The following is a 10,269-nucleotide window of genomic DNA, read 5'->3' as shown; positions in this document are numbered from 1 at the left end:
TACTACAAAGCTATAGCAATGGAAACAGTGTGGTACTGACATAAGGGAAGACATATGGAACAATGGAATGAAATCAAGAGTTAAGAAATTAACCAATACACCTATGATCAATTAATTTTCTTTTTAAAAAATTCATATATATGTATATTTTAAAGATCTTATTTATTTATTCATGAGAGGCAGAGAGAGAGAGAGAGAAAGAGACATAGGCAGAGGGAGAAGCAGGCTCTCCTGCAAGGAGCCTGATATGGACTTGATCCCGGACCCTGGGATCACGCCCTGAGCCAAAGGCAGATGCTCAACCGCTGAGCCATCCAGGCATCCCTATTTTTATGTTTTTAGAGAGGGAGAGTGTGAGAGCAAGGCGAGGAGGGGCAGAGGGAGAGGGAGAGAGAAACTGTAGCAGACTCTGTGCTCAGGGGCTCAACACATATTTATGGTTCCATTCGTATGAAAGGTCCAGAATAGGTTGATATATAGGGACAGAGAGTAGATAAATGTTTGCCTGGGGGGGGGTGCGGGGGGAATAGGGAGCATATATCTACTAATGGCTACAGGGTTCCCTTTTGGGGATGATGAAAATGCTCTAAGACCAATCATGGTGATGACTGCACAATTCTCTGGATATGCTACAAACCACTGAACTGTACACTTTAAGTGGGTGAATTTCTTGGTATGTGAATTATATCTCAAGGAAGCCATTAAAATGTGATAACATTCTTCCACATTTACAGAAATCACAGATGTATTTATTTCACAAACATCGATGGAGTACCTACTATATGCCATGCACTGTGCTAGGTGCCTTGGAGAGACAAAAGATAAAATTTTACAGCAGTACTGTTTCAAAGAGCTTTCAGGGAAGGGTCTGTGCATCAGTGGCTCTAATGTGTGGAAGAAATTGGAGACTGAACCCAAAGGCATACCAGAAATTAGGATGAGGGTAAGATAGGTTCTTCACAAAGGAGGTACCACCTGGGGCATGGAAGGTTAGTGGGGTTCTAACAGGTATGGTTCAGTGAGAAAGGCATTCTAGCTGTGGGGAGGGGCCTGAGGGGGGATGGGGGTAGCAATGTACAGTAGAAACAGTGGATGTGAGAAGCACCAACTGTGTTTAGGAAATGTCAAGTACCCTGGTTGACCTGGAGGTAAGAACTGGGATGCAGTGACCCCCCAAGGCAGAACAAGGCAGGTCCTGGAGAGCCCTGAATGCTATACTAAAGGTTTGTACTTTTCTCACTGGGCAATAGCGAAACATGAAGGCTTCTGAAGCGAGGTGTGTGTGTGTGTGTGTGTGTGTGTGTGTGTGTGTGTGTGACATGATCAGAACCATGCTTTAGATACCCTGCCCTCCCCCGAACCTCGCCCTCACTCTGAATCACGCAGTGCCAAATACACATCTTGTCCTCCAGTGAGAATCTGAGCAAATGAATTAGCAGGCATGGCACAGACGAGCCTGGACTGTCAGAACAGTAGGCATATTCTGCCTCTCACGCATCTGGCTCTGAAGCTACCGGAGAATATGCAAGAGGAGGACTTGAGGGGCTATCTAATATTATGGAGAAGTTACAAAGAATTGAAGGCATGTGGATCATATATTAGGCAGAAGAAAAAAAATTCAGAAGAAAATAAAGCAAAAGGTAAGTAGAAATCCCAGGAAAAAATATATTACATGAAAGAAAAACGCATAGTTTATTACTTGACTCCACAGTAAATGATATTAACATGGTTGTAATAGTGTAAACATTTGTTTTATTTACAAAAAACTAATTAATTGGAGAGGGAGAGATAATGAGCAGGGATAGGGGCAGAGGGAGAAGCAGACTCCCCACCGAGCAGGGAGCCCAACGTGGGGCTTGATCCCAGGACCCAGGGATTATGACCTGAGCCACTCAGGCACCCAACATTTGATTTATTTTAAAATATAATTCCTTACAACTATATAGTGTAAGATGGTTAGATTTAATCTATTTTGTGCTTTTCTAGCATAATGAGAAGTCAGTAGATGATGTCTGAAACTAATGATCCAGAAATACCAATAAAATCATACTGTAAAGAAATGTGATCGTAATTACTAGCAGAAAGAGCAAAAAGTATTAAGTGGTTGCTTCTGTGGAGTACAACTAGGGTGTGATAATGAGTAGGGGGACTGTGGCTTTCATTATGTGATATTTGAGTCTGAATTATTTGTTTTTTATAATATTCATATTTTATATTACCACATATTTTAAGTTATGAGATTATAAAAAGTCTAACTCTGCAATGTTCTGTGAAGGTGGATCTGGAGAGATTTGAAACCTAACTAGAAGAATTGTGTGACAGTCCTGACAACAGAGAGTAAGGGTCTGAACTAGGCTGGCTAGGCAAACAAATGTTCAGCCAGATTTGTTCAATCCATATTCCAAAAGACTTTTTTCTCTTAGGAGTCTCCTTACAATGTTATCTCATTCAGAGTAGGGACCTTGTCTATTTTGTTCACTGCTGTATCCCAAGTAACTAGCACAGTGCCTGGCACCTGTAGAATCTTGACACATACTTGTTGAGTGAAGGGATCAGTAAATCTTGACACACTTTTGCAAGGCCAAATTGCATTCTTCCTGATTCCTCAGGTGATGCTTATTTTAAAAAATAAATGCTTCCTTAGCAACAGAACAATAGTGCATCACTCTTGCCTCTCCCAAGAAAAGAAGGAATAGAGTGAAGCCACTTAATCTGATGGAAAGCAGGACCACAGCTGGCTTCCAAAGCATGGAGGATCTGTAGCGCTGATGTGTATATTCCCAGGTAGAGGGTGAGAGGGGAGGCAGCATAGGGCTTGTTCTATTTGCCCCTACTAGCCTAAGGCTTTTCCAAGATCCTATTCCCTTTATCTTTAGCAAATAGACCCCGATCAAATGCAGAGTTGAAAAACCGAGATCTGGATATTTTCAAACTAGGTGTTTAAATAGAATTGTGTAGAGAGGGAATCCCTGGGTGGCTCAGCAGTTTAGCACCTGCCTTCCGCCCAGGGCGTGATTCTGGAGTCCCGGGATCGAGTCCCACATCGGGGTCCCTGCATGGAGCCTGCTTCTTCCTCTGCCTGTGTCTCTGCCTCTCTCTCTCTCTCTCTCTCTCTCTCTCTCTCTGTCTCTCATAAATAAATAAATAAAAGCTTAAAAGAAAAAAGAATTGTGTAGAGAATCCCCACAGGCTTAACTGGAACTTGAGAAAGCGGTAGTTCAAGAGGCCAAGTACTTGAGAAGTATGATATCAAGTTATACAACTGTCTACGAGCAGTGCGAAAGGAGTTCTGCATCAAAGTATTATAAAATAAAAAAGAGATGTCGGTTACCCCATGGTTGAAAACAACTGAGCGTATATTGGTCTGCAAGCCCACTTCCTGAATCTCCTTGGAACTCTGAAGGTATAACTTTTTAAGATTTTGTTTATTTATTTTAGAGAGAGATTGAGGGGGGAGGGACAGAGGGAGAGGGAGAAAGTCTCAAGCTGACTCTGCGCTGAGCGCGGAGCCCCATCTCATCACCCTGAGATCAAGACCTGAGCTGAACCCAAGAGTTGGTCGCTTTACAGACTGCACCACCTAGGCCCACCTGAAGGTTTAACTTTTCAGCAGAAGTTTCAGGGGTAAAGGACACAAGCATGGTTAGATTGTATATAAACCGTACCATCTGAGCAACTGCCAGGCAGGTTATAGGCTAAATGAATTCTTCCATGTGTAGTGGCTGCAAATCCCTAGACAGTTAAGTTTAGGGTCTTATTATTTGAGTGTGACTTGATATTGTATCTACAAACTACAAAATATCTGTTAACTGTGGGAAGGCAAGTTACCAAGGCAAGCAGCCAGCTGCAGGGGAGGAAGACAAGAATCATGGCCATGGCCGTGGCCGTGGGGTGTGGGGTGGGACCGGGCTTGGTTTCCATCACTCCCTCCCCGCTTACCACAACTCTGAGCAGCTGCCCCACCCTGAAGAATAGCTTCTGTGAAACTTGGGATCCTCCCAGCTTGCTCCAACATGTAGCAGTTAACCCTGCTGATTCCCGTTAACCTCTGGAATTTCGAAGCTAATCAATGTAGCTTGTATTAAATCGTTTGGTTTCATTGCTACTTTCATAATATAAAAAATATTTTTTTTAAATTAGAAGTTGGGAGAATGCTCAAGAATGAGAGACTGTATTTTCACAGTGCTCACAAGGCATAAAATATGTTTCTCAACATTGCAGCTGCTTAAGTAACACAGTTTCCCAGTCTCCTAAACATTTGCTTATACACTTCTGCATTCCTTCGCTACCGTTCAAAAGTTGTGCTGAAGTCCTCCATGATTTAGGTGCACGATAGGAATAGGGGAAAATCATTTCTTGTTTATTCTTATTATTTTTGCTATAGACTGAATATTTGTGTCCCCTCCCCCACCACCTCCATTCCTATGTTTAAGCCCCAATGTGATGTATTATGAGGTGGGCCTTTGGGAGGTGATAGGTCATGAGGTGGAGCCCCCATGATGCGTTTCGTGTCCCTATAAAAGAGATCCCAGAAAGCTCCCTTGCCCCTTCGAGGACCCAGCAAGAAGATGGCTGCCTGTGAACCAGGAAGTGGACTCTCATCAGACACCGAATCTGTCGTTGCCTTGGTCTTGGACTGCCAGCCTGCAGAACTGTGAGGAATATGTTTCTGCTGTTCATAGAGCCACCCAGTCTGTGGTCTTTTGTTCTAGCAGCCCAAATGGATCAAAACATCTTGGGAATCAGGAGCCAGCACTACTGTGATTCAAGACTAGACAGTTCAAAGCAGGAAGTGTTTACTCAGGAAGGGGTGAGAGTGGTATTTTGTCACAAATGCTAAGGCTCTGTCATTTGTCCAGTGTTGGGGCCTGCCCTGTTGGGGGTATGGAAGCCAACAAGATAGACCTGCTCTCTGTCCTCATGATGCTCACAGTCTAGTAAGGAGAGCCAGACCATAAACAAGAAAATGAAGGAAGAACATTTCAGGTTGTGAGCAGAGCTACAGCAGACATAAGCAGGGAGGTATGGTAAGAGTCAGCAGGAGGCATCTACTATGGAGTTCAACATTTTTCATTTGAATATGACAGCCCTGCCCTGAGAACTTTTCAGTATAGTGAGGGAGACAGACTAAAGTAGACAAAAAAAAAAAAAAAAAAAAAAAAGATCCTAATTGTGGGTTATGATAAAAGAAACAAACAAAGCAACAAAGCATGGTCAGAAGTCTTTCCCAGGGGGTGCTACTTCATCAGAGGTCTCATGGGGAGCAAGGAGCCAATGAGCCCAGAGCTGGGGAAAGAACATTCCAAGCAGCGGGAACAGAAAATCCAAAGTTTCCAAGATGGGGAAAAGTTGATAATTTCCAGAAAGGAGAGCAGTGTGGCCTAGTGAACAAAAGGCAGATTGGAAGGAAACAGGTTGAATGGGTAGACAAGGACCAGCTCCAGCCACAGTGAGGAGTGAGGTTCTTGTTCTATCTTAGTGCACCAAGAAAATGTTAATGTTGCTTATAGTCTACTGTTCCCTGGCCTTCGGTTCCAGACTGGCTCTTTCTCTGTAAAGAGAAAAGGGGGCACATGGGTACAGATTGTCAGTGAGAAAATAAGTTAGCCTTGGCCTTCAACTTTTCATAGATATACAACTGAGTATTTGAAGACAGTGGTGATATGCAGACCTATCCTTGTAGATCATTATGGTCAATCAACCTGGTAAGCCAAGTGAAGCTTGAGTCTGTTCCCCCTTCGCCTTCTTTGAAATGACTAACAAGGATGGCGTTTTCAACACAGAGTAATATTTGTTATATTCGTATTATTTTCCTCTGTTAATAGATGACTAAGGTAGTAGTTTGACCAGTAACATAAGAGAATGTGAAGTGGGTCAGATAAATCCATGTAATACAACAGGATCAAAAATAATAGATGAAATTCATGACCAAGGGAAACTGTGGGTAGGAAAACATGAAACTGGAAAGCTAAAACAGTATGCTGAAATTCTACAAGTGGTTCACAAGCCTAGGTAACAGACTGTCTGGTAGACAAAGAAAGGAAGTAATCAAGACCAAATTCATAATGTCTATAAGATAAAGCAAATTTTGCTCAAGACAGCTTGCAGCTTTTCCTGGTTTGGAAGTCTAAGAGAAATTTCTTTCTTGGGTCCTAGACTGGGGACATTGTGCTCAGGTGGACCTATTTTTTTTTTTTTAAGCAGCTTTATCAAAGCATCATTTACATACCATAAAGCCACCTGATTTTTTTTTAAGATTTTATTTTGGGGGGGCACCTGGGTGGCTCAGTGATTGAGCACCTTCCCTGGTTTAGGCCGTTGATCCCACCTGGGATCAAGTCCTGCATCAGGCTTCCCACAGGGAGTCTGCTTCTCCCTCTGCCTATGTCTCTGTCTCTCTCTCTGTGTCTCTCACGAATATATAGATAAAATCTTTAGGAAAAAAAGATTATATTTTCTAAAGTAATCTCTACACCCAACAAGGGGCTTGAACTCACAACCCCAAGATCAAGAGTCTCACGCTCTACCAATCAAGCCAGCCAGGCACCCTGAAGTTCATCTCATTTTTAAAAGGTTTGTTTATTTATTTATTTGTTTGTTTATTTATTTATTTGTTTGTTTATTTATTTATTTGTTTATTTATGTGATATATATAGAGAGAAGTACAGAAAGGGAGGGAGAAGGAAGGGGAAAGAATCTCAAGCTGACTCCTTGCGGAGCTTGGAGCCCCGTGTGGGGATAGATCTCACGACCCTGAGATCATGACCTGAGCCGAAACCAAGAGTTGAACACTTAACTGACTGTACCACCCGGACCCCTCCCCCCAAATTCACCTGTTTTTAATGTACAATTCCCTATGTCTCTATGTCTTCTGCAAGGCCTCTACATATGATCTTAAGGAGGTTTTATAATCGGGGCAAGGATTATCTTTCCTTCAGATAAAGTGATTCATGGGAGTAATCATACTTTCTCTTAGCCAACAACTCTATAATTGTTAGCATATGCCTTCTAATTACTAATCTTCAGAATTACAGTATTCATTCCATTTTATAAGATGGAGAGCCTAAGGAGCAAGGAAATTGAACAATTTAGCTGAAGTCAGACATGTAGTCGGGGCTAGATTTCAAAACTGGACTGTTACACAAGCCATATTCTGATTCTAATTGCTTAATATGGGTTGATTTTCCCTGTTTACAGATGGCTACCCTTGTAATGTGTACATCTCACTCGATTGAAGTCCGGAAATGTGAAAGAGCTCCAGGAATTCAAACCCCCTTATGGCCCCATTTCAGATTGCTAAACACAGATGAACTGTGAATAATACACTCCAATGCTACAAATGAAAAAAGAAGATGTTTGCCTCTTTATTTTTGGAGAAACATGAACATTTTATTTCAAACTTGAAAAGCGTAGGTAGAAAATTCCATCACATTGGTCCAGAAATTTGTTTCTCAGAACTTCACCCTTGTTTGCTTAATGACATGTAGCCCAACAGGAATGTATAGATAATCGCTCACAAGCACGATGTGAAATATGAACATATTATTGTGAAAGATATTGCTATATTCCAGAATATATTAACAGAAGTATAATATGCAGTCCCAAACATTTGTGAATTTGTCCTCTTTGTTTATCTAGCATTTTTGAACTCCGTGTAAAGTATTTTACAGAGCCAAGCAAGGATTTGGCCATTCTGGAGTCTACAGTTCTCAACCAGGACATGTTTGTGATCTCTCCAGACTCCAGCCAGCACAGACTAAGAGCTGGAGAAGGACAGAGAGACCAAAAGGTGGTTGCTGGATCATCTAAGAACCTAGCACAGTGCAGAGAACAGAGTAGGTGCTCAGGAATTGGATTTTATCCCAAAGACACTAAGGTGGTGAAAGAGGTTTTTTATTTTCTGATTTTTTGTGTGTGTGCATTAAAACCCAACTTTTGTGTGTGTATAAGTGTAGAGCTTGGTGAACTTTCACAAGCTATCCATACCTGCATAACCAGTTACACATTCCCAATGGAGGATTTTTAACAAGAACTGAGCAAAAAATGGGTAAGACTAGCCCTCTGCACTGGAAGGCATAGTCTGGTACAGGAGACAGATGACAAGCAAAGTGGTGCCATTTTCATGCATATGCTGAGTGCTCCAATAGAAATGTGCATATGCTACCTGGAGACACAGTGGAAAAAGGGGCTCACTTTACCTTGATTTACTGAAGTCCTCAGAGAGGAGGGGATGTTTGAGATGGATCTTAAAGCATAAGGGCTTCTTGGGTGGAGAAGGGTGGAGACAGAATCTGGCATGTGAAAAGAACAGTGTGGACAGAGCCAAGTTTGGGAGAACTATGGGAAGGACAGTGTGACAGGAACACAGCAGACAGGAAAATTGCTCCATTAACTCCACAGCCCTCTCTGTCTGATACTCTTCTTCCCTGCTTCCCTCACAGTGCCAGTTCTCCAAAGAATCACGTCCTTACCCAGCCTCTTCCTCCTCAGCCCCCATCCACTCCTCAACCCACTCTAATCTGTCTTCCTCTCTCTACTTGACTGAAACCAATCTTGCCAAGGCAGTCAGCTTCCATTCTGGCAAAGCAAAGGACATTCTTCTATACTATTATTTAGCCTCTCAGCAAGAACCAGAAGTCAGTTCTTCTTTCATAGGGCAATCTCTTTTCTTGGTTTTGGTGCCACCCCATATCTTGGCTTTCTTCAAGCTTCTCCTTTGTGACTTTTGCTAGGTCGCTTCTCTTCCTCTACCCTTGCAAAGAGTGAATAAAATAATGCATGAAAAGTGCTTAGAATAGTTCATGGTGGGGATCCCTGGGTGGCGCAGCGGTTTGGCGCCTGCCTTTGGCCCAGGGCTCGATCCTGGAAACCCGGGATCGAATCCCACGTCGGGCTCCCGGTGCATGGAGCCTGCTTCTCCCTCTGCCTGTGTCTCTGCCTCTCTCTCTCTCTCTGTATGACTATCATAAATAAATAAAAATTATAAAAAAAAAGAATAGTTCATGGTAAATAGTAAGCACTCAACAAATGGCACATATTATTATTTCTAGTGTTTATGTGGCATCTTTTTCATTTTTCCAGTTCTGCTATCGATCTATTCTTATTTTAAATTATTACCTCTTAGTTTTGTTATTTCTCAGGACTCATGCTTCAAATACCATCCATCTAATTGTGAATCACCAATTTCGGGGCACCTGAATGGCTAAATGGTTGAGAGTCTGCCTTTGGCTCAGGTTGTGATCCCGGGGTCCTGGGATCAAGTCCCCCATCAGGCTTCCTGTGGGCAGCCTGCTTCTGCTCTGCCTATGTCTCTGCCTCTCTATGTTTCTCATGAATAAATAAATAAAATCTTAAAAAAAAGAATCAAAAATATCCAACTCTAGCCTCTCTTATCCACTAAGCCCTTTTTTTTCACACAGCAGCCAGAGTATTCTTTTCAAGACTTATATATCATCATATTTCCTGGTGATACATTGAGTACTAAGATCAATAACAAGGAGGGGATATCTACTATTTTTTTTAAAGTAAACTCTATGCCCAATGTGGGGCTTGAACTCATGACCCAAGATCAAGAGTTACATGCTTTATTGACTGAGCCAGCCAGGTGCCCCAAGGATATCTACGCTTATTACTTTTATTCAATATCATTTTGGAGGCTCTAGCCAGTGCAATAAGCCAAGAAAAAGAAACAAAAGGCATGTAAATTGGGGAGGAAAAAGTTAAACTTTTTATTCAGATACCATAATTGTGTAAAGAAAAAAATTAAGGAATCTACAAAAAAACTGCTACAGGCAATAAGCATATTAAGCAAGATCAGAGGTACAAGATCAATATACAAATTCATTGTATTTGTATATACTAGCAATGAGAAATTTGTAAATAAAAAATTAAAACACATTATTATTTGTTAGCATCAAAAAACCCTTTACACACCTAGAAAAAAATCTAATAAAAGACATTCCAGATCTCTAGAGTGAAAAACAAAACACATTGCCAAAAGAAATTAAAGAAGACCTAAATAAATGGAGAGATACAGGGCACTCCCAGTGGCCCAGCGGTTTAGCGCCGCCTGCAGCCTGGGGTCTGATCCTGGAGACTCAGGATCGAGTTCCGCGTCGGGCTCCCTGCATGGAGCCCGCTTCTCCCTCTGCCTGTGTCTCTGCTTCTCAGTCTCTCTCTCTCTCTAAATAAATATAAATAAATAAATAAATAAATAAATAAATAAATAAATAAATACATAATGTTGATGGATTGGGAGAATCAACATGG

At 41.8% G+C, this 10,269-nt stretch overlaps 1 long non-coding RNA gene across 1 annotated transcript; it reads left to right on the top strand.

The window, feature by feature from the left end:
• Window positions 1-1,405: 1,405 nt before the first annotated feature.
• LOC140596034 (uncharacterized) lies at window positions 1,406-9,357 on the top strand. Its single transcript, XR_011998071.1, has 3 exons — window positions 1,406-1,640; window positions 6,484-6,573; window positions 7,198-9,357. It is a non-coding gene; the product is annotated as an uncharacterized lncRNA (long non-coding RNA).
• The last annotated feature ends 912 nt before the right edge of the window (window positions 9,358-10,269 follow it).

This window comes from Vulpes vulpes, chromosome X (assembly GCF_048418805.1).
Source record: "Vulpes vulpes isolate BD-2025 chromosome X, VulVul3, whole genome shotgun sequence".
NCBI lineage: Eukaryota > Metazoa > Chordata > Mammalia > Carnivora > Canidae > Vulpes > Vulpes vulpes.
Note: the sequence above shows the minus strand (reverse complement) of the source record. Positions and strands in the feature narration are given on the sequence as shown.